The following is a 17,531-nucleotide window of genomic DNA, read 5'->3' as shown; positions in this document are numbered from 1 at the left end:
GCTGATCTTCAGACCTAACTCTAATTACCTGCCCTATCCCCATATCCCCTAATCCCTCTGTTTTTAAATAATCTATCAGTCTCAGCCTTGAAGATGTTCTAAAAGGCTGACCCTTAATTTTAAGACTGTGACCCCTGGTTATAGATTCTCCTACCAGGGGAAACGGACCCTCAGTGTCTACTTGATCCAGGCCTTTAAGAATCTTATATGTTTCAATAAGATCTCCCCTAATTCTTCTGTACTCTAGAGAATATAGCCCTAGTTTATTCAGCCTATCCTCATAGGTCAGTCCCCTCATCCCAGGAACTAACCGAGTGAATCTACGCTGCACCCCCTCTTGGGCAAGTATGTCCTTTTTTAAATAAGGAGACCAAAAGTGCACACAATACTCTAGGTGCGGTCTCACCAAGGCAGCAAGACTTCCCTACTCTTGTACTCTAAACCTTTTGCAATGAACGCTAACATGCCATTCACCTTCTTAGTTGCTTGCTGCACCTGCAAACTAACTTTTTGAGACGGGTGTACAAGGACACCCAAATCCCTCTGCACACTAACACTATCTAATCTCTCCCCCTCTAGAAAATAATCTGTTTTTCTANTTTTTCTACCTAGGTAAATAACTTCACACTTCCCCACATTAAATTCCATCTGCCACCTACTCGCCCACTCCCCTAGCCTATCTACATCCCGTTGCAATCTTTTTGCATCATCCTCAGAGCTTACTCTCCCACCTAGTTTAGGGTCATCCGCGAATTTAGGTACATTACATTCTATGTCCTCGTCTGGACCATTGATGTAAATTATGAATAGCTGAGGCCCAAGCACTGATCCTTGTGGCACTCCACTCGTCACATCCTGCCAATTCGAGAATGACCCGTTTATCCCTACTCACTGTTTTCTACCCGTTAGCCACTGTTCAATCCATGTCAGAGCTCACAATCGGATAATGGAAAAATTCAGACAACTGATCCCGCATTTGAAAATAAAATTACGACAACTAAAATAATTTGTACTTATATAGTACCTTTCACGTGGCCAAATATTGCAAAATACTTCACAGAGGCGGACTGGGATCCCGAGCTGGGTGGGTCTTAGTGGGATTGGTGGGAGGTGGCCAACGTTGTGGGCAAAGAGATAGTTTTTTTTCAAAACTGTTCTAACAATAACTTATACATATTTGAAAGTACACAAAATTACTGATTGTAATACGACTATAAAAATACAATGTGATTGTATTTTCAAGTATGTATTGTTGGACATAAAAGCGTGTTCTAAGCAGTCCAGTCAGATTAGGTAATTGGTGAGTCCAACTAAGCAGGAGTTAAAAAGAAAAAAACATAAACATCTGAATTCTGAAATAAAGTAAAAAGTACTGGAAATGTACAGCAAGTCCATCAGCGTCTGAATAAGAAAGAATATTTTTGGAAGTGTCACTTCATTCAACAGCAATTACCTGCAAAGCTCTTTGAGACATTTTGATGTGATAAGGTGCTAAAAAGGTGTCAGGCAGGCTCATTTGGTAGGACTTTTGCCTCTGAGTCAGAAGTTTGTGGTTTCAAGCCCCATGTCAGGACTTTGAGTTCATAGTCTACACTGACACTCCAGTGTAGTGCTGGTGTGTACATTGGTGGAGGAGAGTATCCCAGGTGAGACGTTAGTCAAGGACAAAAACAGAAGTTGCTGGGAACACTCAGCAGACCAGGCAGCATCTACGAAGAAAGGAAAGTGAGTCAACACAAAGGCTGTTCAGATAGGCAGAAATAATCGCATGACCCCATTTGAAAAGAGAAGGCATTTTCTCCTAGTGTTCTGGCCAACAATCCCCCCACAGATAAAATTGGTCATTCACTTCATCACTGGGCAAATTGGCTGCTCCGTTCACCTAAAATAGACAGTTACTATACGTTTACATTACAGTAAAACCCTGTGAAGTGCTTTGAGATGTTTCAACAATGTACCAAGTGCTCAATGAAATGCAAGGGTTATTATTATACAAAACTTATGCTTCTTTCTTTCTTGATTCATCCATATTTGCAAGGTTTATTTTTCTTTAATTTCAGCTCGAGAGGTGGCATTCAGATCATTAGATTTAATTTTGCTTGATTCCCCATACTGTTGATAAGCTGACAGCAGTCATGGGCAAGACCTTTGTGCTCAAGGAAACTATGGGCTGAAAATTGCTATCCACAGCCTGGGGTGAGGGCAAACATGAACATAAAGCGAAGAGCTTCAACACAATAACATCTGTCACAGCTGTGACAACTGAGGCTGAGAATGAAGGGCCGCAACCCATTCTGTTCTGTTTACCAGCAGATGAATCTGAAAGACGTTAAAACTATGGGCCAAATAAAATGGGTCAAATAAAATGCATTCAAAGGTACATTCTGTAAGGATATCTCCATTGCCTCAGATCACATCAATATTCACCAATACACTTAGGTGCAAAGTAAGAATTTGTTCAAATAAATTCCATTGATATTGAAGGCTTTTCTCAAAAGATAACTTTTCCGTGATGAACAAATAACAATTGGGGCAAACGTTCAGCAGCCAGGGTGTTCCCCCCGAGATTTGCATTGAGCTGTTTGTAGATTTGGAATTTCTGATGACAGTATTTTTCTTTTGCAGACTTTCTCATGTTAATGAGTTGCTTTCAACACCTGTTTTGCTAATGGAGAGTATTTGCAGGACATGTTTAAGCACTGTCACATGCTACCAGCAAGGAGTAGGAACCAGGATGTGGCAAAACAAAAAAGCTTCAAAGTTAATCCTTATTTTTTTGTTCTCCCCTCCCCTCCCTCTTCTTTACAACTTAAAAAATGAGGAGAGTCTGAGACATTTAATTGTTTATTCCCCCAAGCGCTCTGAGTCGCTACCCTGCGTGAGGGGCGCTACATAAATTCAAGTTGTTGCTGTTCTTTTTACCACACATTCGTGCTAAGACCCATTCTGCCTTCCCCCACTATTAATCTACCTACAGGGTTATCAGGGGATGGTTCAGTTAAAGGCAGTATTTAACTGAGTTGTTTGACCATCTTGATTCAGTTGGTAGCAGTTAGACGGTATTTCTGAGTCAGAAGGTTGGTAGCTCAAGACCGAAACGTCACGTTGGGATTTGAACACATATTTCAATGGTGAAATGGTGGAGAGCTGCATGGTCGAAGAGTTCTTCAGATGAGATATTAAACTGAAATGGTAAACAGACATCTGGGGTTTATCACACACTGATTTCTATAAATAGCGATCTTTTCTCCATATCTTTTGAGTGTGAATTAACATTAGAAAACTGTAGCAAAAATAATTTTAGTGATCAACATGATATAATTACCATAGAAATTATGGCAGCAAAGAAGTAAGCCATTCAACTCCTTGTGTCAGTGTTGGCTCTCTGAAAGAACTTTACATTCATTGCTATTTTCCTTTCGTTTCCCTGCATCTTTTGTATTTCTCCTTTCCAGATAATTATCTACGTGTAGCTTGAGAACGGCACAATGGGGAAGGGCATTCGAATCTTTGTTTTTGGACATTCTTGTAGGAAATGAAACAAGGGGAACTGAGTCCACAGGAATTGGTGACACCTGTTCCATCAGCAATGGATTCAGAGTCTTCACTGAAGCCAGGATGAACTCAGTTGCCGGTCACAAGTACAACGGCAATGGAAGCGTGATCTCTGTGTGTGATCCCAATCCAAGCCACTCTCTAGTTTCTGCTGCCACCTGGAGAGTCCCTGTACAGTGACACAACTCCATAGATATTCAACGAGATTAGTAACCCTCTCGGCCACATTCAAGCTTCCTCACCTAGGAAATGATCTGTTGCTTGTAATGCATGGACACCCTGCGGGGGACACAAGGAAGCTTCCTGGCCTTGTTATAGTGCAGCTGCCTGCTTTCCCTTCATGTCGTCAGTCAGCTTCTCCGGTTGGTGGAGGTTGTGTATTTCAGGTGAACAAATAACATCCTTGGCAAAGGGCTGAATTACTCTTTCAACAACTCCTGGCTGATTCAGTACCAGGAAGTATCAGTAGTCTAGAGCTTCAGTGTGTGAATGGCAAATGATCACTTACATCTGGAGGGGATTAATGAGAGAGACGTGTGGATTCAGGAGGGCTTTTTCCACTTTCAGTTTCAGGCCAGTGGAGAGGGCAGAGGACGAATGAACGGATTTCTAACCATCCAAATAAAGTGGACAGTCTCGGTCGTCAGAGCGCCATAGTTTGGCACAAACATGCACCTTGTCTGATTTACTGCTATATTGCTTCCAGATCTTTTTCGTGTCTTTTTTTTCAGCTGTAAAAAGGCCCAAAAATAAAACATCCAAGCAGGAATTATTTGAAGGAATTATTACCCCAGAAAAGGTGATCCTCCAATCAACTAACAGCAGGCCTTTTTACTTACTGCTAGGTAAACAGAGGTGTGTGGAGTAAGGAAACTTGCCCAACGTTTTGCCAGGAATCAGACCCAGATCTCTCGCTTGCGAGACGAGTGCTCTAACCACTGAGCTACAGGACTCCATAAGATATACTGTAAAATGGATTGACTGTATATTTTGTGAGTAAAATGTGGAATATTTTGTAACCAAATTGAGATAGGTCCCATTACTAGCTTAGATCACTGTCCCTGCTGACATAGTTTCAAAGTACATCAGTGTTATTAGCAGACTTTAGTTTTGTGTCCTACTGATTTCTCCTCTCCTCAAGCTGGGGTTCAAGTGTATGGGCCACTGTTGTTCTCCAGTATCTCACCCACAAGGTTATTTCTTAGTGGAGTCCTGTAGTTCAGTGGTTAGAGCACTCGCTTTGCAAGCGAGAGACCTGAGTTCAATTCCAGGCAGGGCGAAACCTTGGGCAAGTTTCCTTACTCCACATGCCTAATAATAATCCCTCCAAAACCAAAAACAATAATAAATTGGTCATTTTCAATCTACGACTGTTTGTGGGACATTGCTGTGCGCAATTGGCTGGCGCGTTTGCCCACAAATATACAGTCAATTCACTTTACAGTGTGTTCTGTGAAGCGCTTTGGGACGTCCTCCAGACGTGAAAAGCGCTATATCAAATGCAAGGATTATTATTATTATTATTATTATTCATGCGTGAGGTTAAACTGTAAATTTTGACTGATTATTCTATCATTGGAGAGGTGGGCGGTTGCAGGGGATAAGGGGGGACAATGTCACAGATGATGCAGATCCCATTCTTACACCATGTCCGCACATGTACACTTACAACAGAGGTCACTGCTTAGAATTAGGGAACACTGAGGATTTATTCCCCGCCTCCACTACCCACCCTCCCTAGCTCAAGGATATTGAGACCAAATGTGTACACACTGGCGTATGAGGTGAATCATTTGCTATTTTACTGACACAGAGAGAAGGATTGTTGTAAATGAGTCAGCGTCCAGTGTTATCTTTGGTAAGAGGCAAAGTTGTCAGCTTCACTAATGCCAAGCAACAAAGTCTTGTACAAATGCTGGCAAAGTGCACAACCACCACAGTGCAGTCAAACATCAGCTTGTTTGGAAACCTTTACATAAGCACCTCATTGCCAACAAAAAGAGCAAATAGCACCAACTGTTACAAATGCCTTCGCACAAGCTCCCTAGATGGCATAGCACGTATAGATGCTGAAGAACTAAGTCGGACTAAATAGATAAAAATTCTGGTGAGCGATATGTATTAGTGAGTGTTAGTGTTTAACATCGCACTGTTGGTGCATGTAACACTCCCCAAATCTCTTGCCATGTTATAGAGACCATAAGGTTGCAGACTGAAATCGTGGCCTGATCTCAGACAACGAAGGAGTTAGTGGATTCGGTTGACATCAGCATCTCTGGGCTGGAAAACTCATCTAAGGTTCCTATATTCCAATTAGGTGTTTAGTTAATAATAACGATAATCCTTACACTTGGTATACGCCTTTCAAGTCAAGAGGATGTCTCAAAGCGCTTCATAGGATTTACTGTGGAGTGACTGTGTGTTTTGTAGGCAAAAGCAGCAGCCAATTTGTGCACAGCACACAAACAGCCATGAAATGAATAACCATTTTTATTTGGGGGATTGTTGGCCAAGACACCGGGAGAAACTCCCTTCTCTTTTTGAACAATGCCACAGGATCTTTTAAATCCACATGAACAGACAGACAAAGCCGTGGCTTAATGTCTCATCCGAAGGATGAAGTTGGCAGCAATCTCGCCTCTAATTCAGACGGTTGCAGGTTCAAAGCCCCAGGTAAGGTTTTCGGACTAAGAGTCTAAGCTGATGCTGATGTAGTGTTGTGGGAAAGCTGTAGTGTTGGAGGTCCAGTCTGCCTGTTCAGGTGGATGTTAAAGATTCCACTATTTGGCACTATTTGAAAAAAGAAGGAAGTTTCTCCAGTTAACAATCCCCCAGATAAAATTTGTCACTCATTTTAGTGAGCAAAAGAGGTGAAGGAAGTACACGAGAGTACAGTAGGAATTGCTTAGGGATTAAAGTCTTTGGGCCATGAAACTCATATTACAAACATATTTCAGGAGGATTAAATTTTCAATCCAATTTGCAACAGGGCAAATATAGTCAATTATATAATATAAAATCTAAAACAGGAGAGTGAAAGAAATTGCAAAAAAATAGAAATTATAAACAGTGATTCTTAAGGCATTGAAAACAAATTGAAAATCAATGACCTCCAATTTTTTTTTCTTTTCGTTGCCTGTTTGGTGGCATTTCCTAGATTTCTGATCCTTTTAGGTGATGCTGTTCTGCAGGAGTTTGGTTTGTTCTCACAAGCCCTGTGAAAGTGTGCAGGTGCTGCCACCTTGTGAGAAAGCAGGAGATGAGTACAGAAAAAAACAGAAAAAGATAGAACAATAATAATCCTTGCATTTGATATAGCGCTTTTCACATCTTCTAGACGTTTCAAAGTGCTTCACAGAATATCCTCTGAAGTGAATTGACCGTATATTTGTGTGTGAAACGTGGCAGCCAATTGCACACAATAGTGTCCTACAAACAGTCGTGGATTGAGTGATCACATTATTATTTTTTTCTTGAGGGATTATTATCAGGCAAGTGAAGTTAGGAAATTTACCAAGGTTTCACCTTGCTGGGAATCAAACCCAGGTCTCTCACTTGCAAGGCTCGTGCTCTAACCACTGAGCTACAGGACTTCACGACTAAGGAGTTTTTTGCGCTATTCAAAAGAAAGGGGAGTTACTCCCGGTGTACTGGCCAACAAACCCTTAGATAAAACATTTACAAAAAAAATGTTCACCCACAAAAGGGATTAAGGGATATGGGGATAAGGCAGGGTCAGGTTATTAGCTGGAGTTAGATTAGAAGATCAGCCATGATTGAATGGCGGGGCAGGCTCAAAGGGCCGAATGGCCTACTCCTGCTCCTACATGTTATGCTATGTTATGTTAAAACACACACTTCTGTGAAGCATTTGGGGACATCTTCACAATGTGAAAGGTGCTGTACCAAATATAAGGATGATGATGATTATAATAATAATATAATAATAATCCTTGCATTTGATATAGAACCTTACCACATCTTTGAGACATCTCAAAGTGCTTTGCAGAGTACATTGTAAAGTGGAATGACTATGTATTTTGTGGGCAGAACGCGGCATCCAATTGAACTCCATTATCATTCACTTCATTGAAGTTTGTAGGATAGTGCTGTGTGCAAATTGGCTGCCCCATTTAACAACAACAAAATTACATTTGTATATCTTTTACGTTGGGAGGACGTCCCAAGGGGGTGGACAATCATTGTTTCGTCCCGAGCTGGGAGTCAGGATCGGGGAGGGTGGAGAACAGGGGGTGAAGGAGGGTGATCGAAGGCACTGTTGAAGGAGACAAGGGAGGGGGTGAGGCCGAGGAACTGCGGGATGGACTTCCAGAGGGTGGGGCAGAGTGGCTAAGGCTTATCCCCAATGGTGGGGCAGGCGAGGCAGAGGATGTGAAGCAGGTGAAGGGAGCGGGCAGGTTGGTAGGAGGTTACGAGGTCACAAAGGTAGGGGGGAGCAAGACCATGAAGGGCTTTGAAGGTGAGGACCAGGATCTTAAACTGTATCCTCTGTGTGATGTAAGCCAGTGGAATTGGGCGAGGATGGGGGTCATAGGGTCACGGAGCCTAGTGCCGGAGAGGACACGGGTTGCAGAGTTCTGGATGATCTGCAGCCTATGGAGGGAGGAGTTGGGGAGGCCGACAACCAGGGAGTTTGCATAGTTAAGCCTGGATGTTATGAATACGTGTATGAGGGTTTTGGAGGCCTGCGGTGTGAGACAGTGGCGGAGCCGGGTGATGTTGTGGAAGTGGGGGAAGGTAGAGCGGGTCATGGCACGGATGTGGGGTAGAAAGGATTAGTTGAGGGTCAAACAAGATGCCAAGGTTCCAGTCTGGCTTGGTGAGGTGGAGTGTGCAACCATGGATGGTGATGCTGTCAGCGCCTGAGGTGTGGAGACGCTAACAGGAGCCAAACAGGAGGGCCTTGGTCTTGTTGACATTCAGCTGTAGAAAGTTAGCTCTCATCCAGGACTTGATGTCTGACAAACATTCTGTCAGGACAGCACTGGTCCTGGAGTCAAGGGTGGAGGCAGAGAGGTACAGTTGGGTGTCATCCGCATATGTGGAAGTTGACCTCATGTACGGATATTGTCACCAAGAGGAAGCATATAGATATTGAAGAGGAGGGGGTCTAGAGGGGAAACCATTTGTGGAGATGAAGTAGAATACACAGTCACTACACTCTAAAGTAAATCCTGTGTCAATGCAACGACAACAAGATCACATTTCTATAGCGCCTTTCACGTCGGGCGGACGTCCCAATGCATTATATCAAATGTAAAGATTATTATTCTGATGTACAAATGTGCTACATTGTGTATTATATACACAGTTTGCTGTGAAAATATGTGCAGGATGTATTACATTGCACATTGTATACACACAGTATGTGCAGGATGTATTATATTATTATATTATATGTGATATGTGTAGCACACATGTTTTTTTAAAATATTCTACATTTGTTTTGTATACAGAGTATGAAATGTTGTTATATTCATTGTTATAAACAGACTAAGCAGCATCAATATATTAATATATAAAGTGTATTTTCTGTTGATATTATTTTCATAATTTGCTATAAATGACTATCAGGTGAACTCGTAAAACTGAAGTCATCATGTTCCAACTCCTTCTTGGCTTCGACTATCAATCTAATCGCTTTCTCATTTCAGCAAGGCTGCATCCCTATCTCCAAACACATTGGCCGAGCAAGTTCGCAAATTGAAGTGTGGAGAGTGGAGGGGTTGAGGTGACATCTGCCTCCTTGTGGACATTCGGTATATTACTGTAAATTTAATATGAAGCTGAGAATGTTAGGTAATACCAAACACAGCAAATTGTGTTAAAAATTTACACCAGTATTAAAATTGTTGACCACTCCAAATTTTATCACATGTTCAAAACAGTTTTGTTGATAATATTTATAATATTTTCAAATTTTTGCAATAATGCTTTGCACCACTGCGTGTAGTGCTCCGAGACACCGTCCAGCGTGAAGCAAATTGTTGTTGTAGTGGAAGTAGGTTGATCCTTTTTATTGTTGTTTTGACACTATTGATTAGAAATGTGAAAGAATTAAAAAAAACACTCACTAACATTTGCTTTCCCTTTCAAATGCATGTACTATAGAAGTACACTTGAAGTATAAACACTTGATAAAGGACAACAACAACAACTTGCAATTATAAAGTGCTCTTCAGGCAGGGTAGTGTCTCGGAGTGCTGATAAGATTGTTAAAGTCATGTTGCTTTCTGCTGAAAATACCATATATTGAAACTCATTTGTTTGCTTGTCTATCCCTCTTTGAAAGATGTGCTGTGGACATTGAGTGCTGGAAGACCTACAGTATCTGAGCTGAAAGGTATGTATGTGTGTGTGTGTGTGCAATCATGTGTGTCGGGAGGGGGTAAGTGGGGAGACAACTGTATTTCTTGCTCATAATCTAGACAACAGTATTTTCTAAAGGTAGTCACTGGATTGCGATCAATAATTGGAAATGGGGCTGATTTGCTCCTCCCTTCCCCACATACATAGACACACTGAACACAGTCCCTAGTTCCAGGTGCTGAGTAACTGCAAATGAGCTGAGGAAACTCAACAGAAAAACCACAAATTGAATTATACACCTCGATGGCAACACATTCTGGTGCATTTACCCACGGAGGCATCAGGAGAAGCGTATTACTGTTAATTATTGCTTTTAGTTTATTATGCATTTTAAGTTTCAGTTATTTTCAATAAATCATTAGTTTTACATTTTACAACATCTCCCTTTCACTGCTGGTTGCTTATCAGAAACATTCCACGCACACATGCACTATATGGTCGCTTATCCAACAGGTGTTCCAATATTTTCCTTCAGATAAAACAATGTTATCAGACTTTCTCCTCCACTCCTGCTGTACGAACATCTGCTGTGTCCAACTGAAATGGAAAGCCTGCTTTTTCTTTGTGTACAGCATCTTGTGCAAGGAAGCGGTGTTTTGAAAAAGCTATTACGTGTTGTATTTGTCTTTCTGTTGAGTCACACAGCTAAAACCTGTACTGTGTCCTCACAGCATGTAACTGAAGAAGTATTTGGAGGTGATGTAGTCTTGTGAACTTAAAGCAGGTTATATAAAGAAGGTGTTTAGGAAAATGTTCGTAGCAAGAAGGGCTGATTCCAACAATAATAATAATCTTTGTGTTTGATATATTAATAATCCTTGCATTTTGATATAGCCCCTTATCATGTTGGAGGGACGTCACAAAGTACTTCACAGGATTTATTGTGAAGTGGAGTCACTGTGTATTTGTAGGGAAACGAGGCAGCAACAATTGCACACAGCGATCGAGCTTTCCATTTGGGGTGATGGTCTCAAAGCACTTCACAGCATAAGATGGCGGGGTTCTTTCTTGTTTTTAGACGGGGGGGGGGGGGTTAGGGGGGTGCATGTTGTTGTTGTTTCTGGAGTGTAACCAGCAGAAACCATGGCTCTTGCCATTGAGACCAGCGCCTTGGGACAACCTCCCGACATGAGAGGCGCTCTATAAATGTAATTTTATGACTATAAATGACCCTCCACGTCTTGCCAACAAGCCACGCTGGCTGGTCTGTCATCAGCGGTGCTTTGGAGCTCTGTTGACACACTTGGCTCGGGAACCAGAATACACCACAGAACATTTAGTCAATTCCAACGCTCGATTACCAGGCCTGTCACCTTGGAGCCATCTTCGCCCTGCGATAAAGACCCTGCTTATTTCCAACACTAATAACAGAAGCATTTGTACGACTACAGGAAAGATACAGTGAAAAATTAAACAGTACAACATTTTTTGTATTAAATCTAGATTAATTACAGACATAATACAGGAAAGTGAAATGGTTGGCGCTCATCAGTCTTAAGCTTTGATAGAGCAGTCAAATTAGACCAACTACAGTACAATATTTACAAGTAGGTTAGGATGTATGGTAGCTTTAGTTAACTGCAGACCTTTCGACACAATAGGACTCAGTTCAGCACAGTGGCATGGCAGCCCCTGTCACTGCCATCCCAGCCATGACCACACAGCCCGTGGGCTGTTGCCATCCCGCTGATCGCTCGCTCCTGGTCTCTGCGTGCATGTTTTGGCTGCCGCCCTGACCCGAGCCTCCCCCTCCACTCTAAATGTCTCTCCTCCCACCCCCCTCTATCCGCTACTCCCACTCTGTCCTTCTCTCCCACCGCCCTTCCGCCTTCTCTCTCTCCTCGACCCTTTCACCACTTCCCTCTGCTCCAGCCCAGGCATCCTCTGCTGGGCCCATCGTGGCTCCAGGCACTGGCTGTCCCAGAGCAGCAACCCCAGTGTCCCATCATTCACTCCCTCCACTCAAACCGCCTCCTTAAGGCAAACACAACTTTCTCCTCCCTCATAAATACCCTCCCCAACTATCCACTCACACCACTCTCCACAACCGTCTGTCTTGTACACCCAAAATCCTCTCCGCATCACTCTCTTCTCTCTCTCTCCTCCCTCCAGCAAACCCACCCGCATTTCCATCCAAAATGTCTGTTCCCTCTCAAACAAAGCCCTCACAATCCATGACCTCCTCCTGGACGAGCACCTTAACATTCTTGGGCTCACCAAAACCTGGCTTACCCAATGACCCCGTCCCCCTAGTGGAAGCCTCCCCTCCAGGCTACACCTTCCACCACAGCCCCCGTCCAAACCAATGTGGCGGCGGGGTGGCCTTCATCTACAAAGTCTCCCTTGGTCTTACCCCCTACTCCTCTAGCTGCTTCCCCTCCTTCGAGCACCTCATCCTCTTCCATCCCTCTCTCTCACTGAAAATCGTCCTGGTCTACCATCCCCCTAAGCCTCCTGGCTCCTTCCACCCAGACATCTCTACGCTCCTCTCTTCCCTGTCCCTCTGCTCCGAATGCCTGCTCATAATGGGCGATTTCAACCTCCACCTAAACTCCCCTTTTGCACCACTTCTTCTGATTTCACTGCCCTCCTCTCCTTCCTGAAGCTCACCCTTCACATAAATTCACAGACCCACAACCGTAGCCATGCCCTCGACCTCGTTATCACCCACAACTTTGACATTTCCGACCTTAGCATAGTGGACAAGGCCATCTCGGACCACTTCCTCATCTCCTTCTCCTCTCACATCCCTTTCTCCTCCATCAAGCCCTCAACCATCCTCTACCACCCATGGAAAAGACTACCCCCTGAGAGCCTCACAAAGGCCCTCATATCATCAAATATCCTATCCCTCTGGCGTTCCACCCAAGGAGATCCTGAAGCAGCCGTCCAATTGCTCCTCTCCTCCACCTTCAACTCCCTCGTCCCCCTGAAATCCAGGACCATCTCCAAACCCACCCGATCTCCCAGGTACAACAACCATCTCGGCTGCCTAAAAACCCAAACTTGGCTGCTCGAGCGCAGATGGAGGAAAACTGGCCTGACAGTTCACCGCCAACTGTGGCTCGAGAATCTCCACAGCTACTGTTGTTCTTTGACACGCGTAAAAATGGCCTTCTACTCCAACATCATCTTGAAGGCTAAAAATAATCCTAAAATCCTTTTTTTCACCACCCACTACCTCCTCTGTGTCCCCCTCATGCCTCCTCAATCTTCATATCAAATGCCAATTGCGAGGTCATGGACTTCTTTTCATCTAAAATACATAACAGCCTCATCCACCTGCCTCTTGTCACCCACTACCACCACTTCTCCTTCCCCCTCACCCTCCCCATCATCAGTTCCTACCACAACCCCCATCCTACATTCCTTCCACCCCATCTCTCCCTCTCCTTCACACCCACCATCACCTCAATGAAAGCAACCACCTGCTGCCTCGACCCCCTCCCCACCAACTTGCTGGTCACTCAGCTGCCCCTCCTCTGCCCACTACTGGCTGATGTCATCAACCTCTCCACTGCATCAGTCCCTGCCCCCCTCAAAACTGCTGTCATCACCCCCCTCCTCAAAAAACCTTCCGTAGATCCCTCAAACTCCAGCCACTACCGCCCTATTTCAAACCTGCCTTCCTCGCAAAAGTCCTAGAATGCTTTGTTGCAAATCAACTCCATGCACATCTCTCCTCCCACTTCCTCTTCGAACCCCTCCAGTCCGATTTCCGCCCTGCCCACAGTACAGAGACTGCGCTTGTGAAAGTCACAAATGACATCCTCTCTATCTGTGACCAGGGCTCCCTCTGCCTCCTTGTCTTCCTGGACTTCTCCGCCGCTTTCGACACAGTCGATCACCCCATCCTCCTCCACCGCCTTTCCTCCATCATCCACCTCAGTGGGACTGCACTCGTCTGGTTCGAGTCCTACCTCACAAACCGCCAGCAGTACATCTGCACAAATGGCTTATCCTCTTGCTCTCACCCGGTTACCTGCGGGGTACCCCAAGGATCCATCCTTGGCCCTCTCCTCTTTCTGATCTACATGCTCTCTCTTTTGGAGATGACATCCGCGGATATGGGGTCCACGTCCACATGTACGCAGATGACACCCAATTCTATTTTTCCACCTCACTTTGCGACCCTCAGTCCCCTGATGTTCTGTTAGCCTGGCTGTCAGTCCTCAGGAGCTGGATGTGCGCAAATTTCCTTCAGTTGAATTTTGACAAGACGGAAGCCATACTCTGGCTCTTGTCAATGTCTAAAATCTCATGGTTCTCACCTCCTCCACCTACCCGACCTCCCCCTAAAACTCTCCGACCCCATACGCAACCAGGCGTCAGGTTCGACCCACAATTATCCTTCCTCCCCCACATCCGGTCCCTCACCAGCACCGCTTCCTTCCACCTCTGACTCATCGCCCATCTCCGCCAATACCTCACTCCAAAAGCAGCTGAAATCCTGGTACATGCCGTTGTCACCTCTCGGCTGGACTATTCAAATGCCCTCCTCGCCAGTCTCCCCTCCACTACCATCCATAAAATCCAGGTCATACAAAACACTACCGCCCACGTTCTTACCCACACCAAACTCTGCTCCCCGATTACCCCAGTCCTTGCCAGATTGCATTGGCTGTCTGTCCCAGAGAGGATCGACTTCAAGATCCTCACCCTTGTATTCAGGTCCCTGCACTCCTCTGCACCCCCCTACCTCTCTGACTTCCTCTCTCCTCAAAACAGTGCCCGTTGCGGTTGTTCCACCAGGTCTGGACTCCTCCTTGACCCCCGAGTCCTCCGCTCCACCCATTGCGGCCATGCCTTCAGACACTATGCCCCGAGGCTCTGGAATCTGCCTTCTTCACTCCCTTCACCTCGTCCCCTCTCTTCCTATTTTCAAGTCTCGGCTAAAGACCTTTTTTTTCGACTGCGCCTTTGGTCACCTTCCTCCCCCTCCTCCTGGCTCGGCCCCAGGATCCGTTACTGTGAAGCGCTCTGAGACGCCATCCGGCTTGGAGGGCGCTATATAAATCCAAGCTGTTGTTGTTGTTGTTGTAGCACATCAAAGTCATTGTTTTATCCCAGCAGCATAAGGAGAGAGTGAGAGAGAGAGATGTTGGTGAATTCCACTTACTGCTTCTGATAAATAAATTCCAGAAGTCACAAACTGTGCTCAATCTGATGATTGAGAGACTGACTGTTGTCAAAGAAAAGTGTGTGTCTTTACAGAATGAAGACCAACTCTAGCCAGCCATTCCACAGTTCCTGCTCATTGAAGGGTCGGGATTTGAAAAAGTGTCAGATGCCTGAACTTCAGCAATGATTTGTTCATTGAATTGTTCATTGACAACCAATTTAAACTAATGGGCCATGTCCCCGTCTCTCTCTCTCTCCACCACCCCTGATCCCAGCCCCCCACCAAACCCCTCGGGTCCTAATCCTTGACTGTTCAGCGCCTTGGGACGTCCTCCCGATGTGAAAAGCGCTTTACAAATGTAATTTGTAGCACGGACAAAATGCCAGAAAGCTCGTCTGCCAATGGTGAGATGGGTAGGTTGGGGGAGGACCTGAGGCAGGATAGTGTTTGCTGAATAGTGAGAGCAGACTGGGCATTCAGTTGCAGGAAAGATGACAGAAAATGTTGCTTTGAGGTGTGGCGAAGGAGGGAGGGAGTTGGAGGGACTCTGGGATGGAGTTGGACATTTGGAGGCACTCTGGGATGGAGTCACAGAGAGTAGGGGGTTATGTTTGCTGATAGGTCAGCTACTAATAGCGGGGTGAATGGTAGGGAGGGGGCACAAAGAGCTATAATCCTGCAGAAAGTTCATGTTAAAATTTAAGAGAAACGACAGGATAAAAGATCATTTAATTGTTGTTTTAGTGTAATTGCCAAGAGTCACACCTCCGATAGCTGCTTTAGTAGTAATAATAATCCTTGCATTTGATATAGCGTCTTATCAAGTCTTCAAGACATCTCAAAGCGCTTCAAAGAATATGCTGTAAAGATAATTGATTGTATCTTGTGGGCGAAAGGTGGCAGCCAATTGTGCACAGCAGTGTCCCACAAACAGTCATGCATTGAGTGACCAAATTATTCTTATTTTTTTAAAAGGATTATTACTCTGGGAAAAGTTATCTACCAATCGACTAACAACCAGGTTCCTTCTTGCTGCTAGGTAAACAGAGGTGTCTGGAGTAAGAAAACTTGCCGAACGTTTCGCCCTGCCCGAGAATCAAACTCAAGTCTTTTCTCTTGCGAGGCGAGTCCTCCAACCAACAACAACAACAAAATTACATTTATAGAGCGCCTTTCACGTCGGGAGGATGACCCAAGGCACTGAACAATCAGGTGTCCAGGCCCGAGCATGGGGGAGGGGTGGTGGAGTGAGGGAAGGCAGAGAGCTGGGAGGTAACCAATACACAACAGGATTCCACCTAATGTAGCTGCCAAGAGTCAGTGACTGCCAGGACTTGTTCTGTGTAGCTGCACAATCAGTGTTGGTTTAGTGTTGTTGCCATGAGTCAGTGTCAGCCTGTGCTGTGTCAGTGTGTGCAAAGGGGCTAGTTCAGCTTGGCTGTACAATTAGTCTCTGTCGGGCCTGGTTTAGTGTAGCTTCCCAGAGTCAGCGTCTGCCAGGGCTAGTTCATTGCAGTTACAGGGAGTCAGTGTTCCTAGTGTTGATTCAATGTAGTTGCTGAGATCAGTGTGTGCCAAGGCTGGTTTAGTACATTTGCCGAGAGTCAGTGTCTGTCTGGACTTTTTCAGTGTGCTTCACAAACGTTGTCTGCCAGGGTTTGTTCTGTGCAATTGCTGAGAGTCCGTGTCTGACAGCACTAGTTCAGTGTAGCTGTCCAGAGTCAGTGTCTGTCAGGGCAGGTTTAGCATATTATCATTTTGTTTTGAAGCAATTATTATCCCCAGAAAAGCGATCCGTCAATCGACTAACAACCAGGTTCCTACTTACTGCTAGGTAAATATAAGTGTGTGGAGTAAAGAAACTGCCCAATATTTTGCCTTGCAGGCAATCGAACCCAGGTCTCTCACAGTAACTCCCTGCGAGCTTCCTTATGAGTAATTGAGTTGAGAGCATTCCCACCCTTCCCATTGAGCGACGGTTCCACCAATTGGAGGTGCAGAGTTTAAGCAACAATTACTTGCCTCTCTGGAAGCCCATAAGGTGGATTCCAGACACTGGAACGTGTGTACACAAAGTCAGACTTCAGGTGACGCCTTCCAGCAGCTGTTGCCACAAGCTTCAGATTTTCCTCATCAGCTATCTGGTGGGCATCTGCCTTCATGAGCAGCTGGTGCTGAGTAAATCTGGTACACGGCATTGGTCTTGAACCTCAAGAGCTTCAAGGTGGCTAGCACGTCACAAGCTGTCCTATAAAGGTCCGTCCTGATGTGAAAAGTACTAGAATGCAAGGATTATTATTGTTAAAGAATATGACCAATTTCTTCATTCACGCTGTGTAATAGTGTTTTGCTTTCTTCTAAAATGTAGCACTTTTTGTTCTAAGAAGACTGCTGATTGCCTACAAACACAGTCACTACATGTGACAGTACTAAATTGTCTTTGACAATCATGGAGTAGCTCAGT

The sequence above is a fragment of the Callorhinchus milii genome, unplaced genomic scaffold (assembly GCF_018977255.1).
Source record: "Callorhinchus milii isolate IMCB2004 unplaced genomic scaffold, IMCB_Cmil_1.0 Scaffold3, whole genome shotgun sequence".
NCBI lineage: Eukaryota > Metazoa > Chordata > Chondrichthyes > Chimaeriformes > Callorhinchidae > Callorhinchus > Callorhinchus milii.
This window is presented reverse-complemented; position numbering follows the sequence as displayed.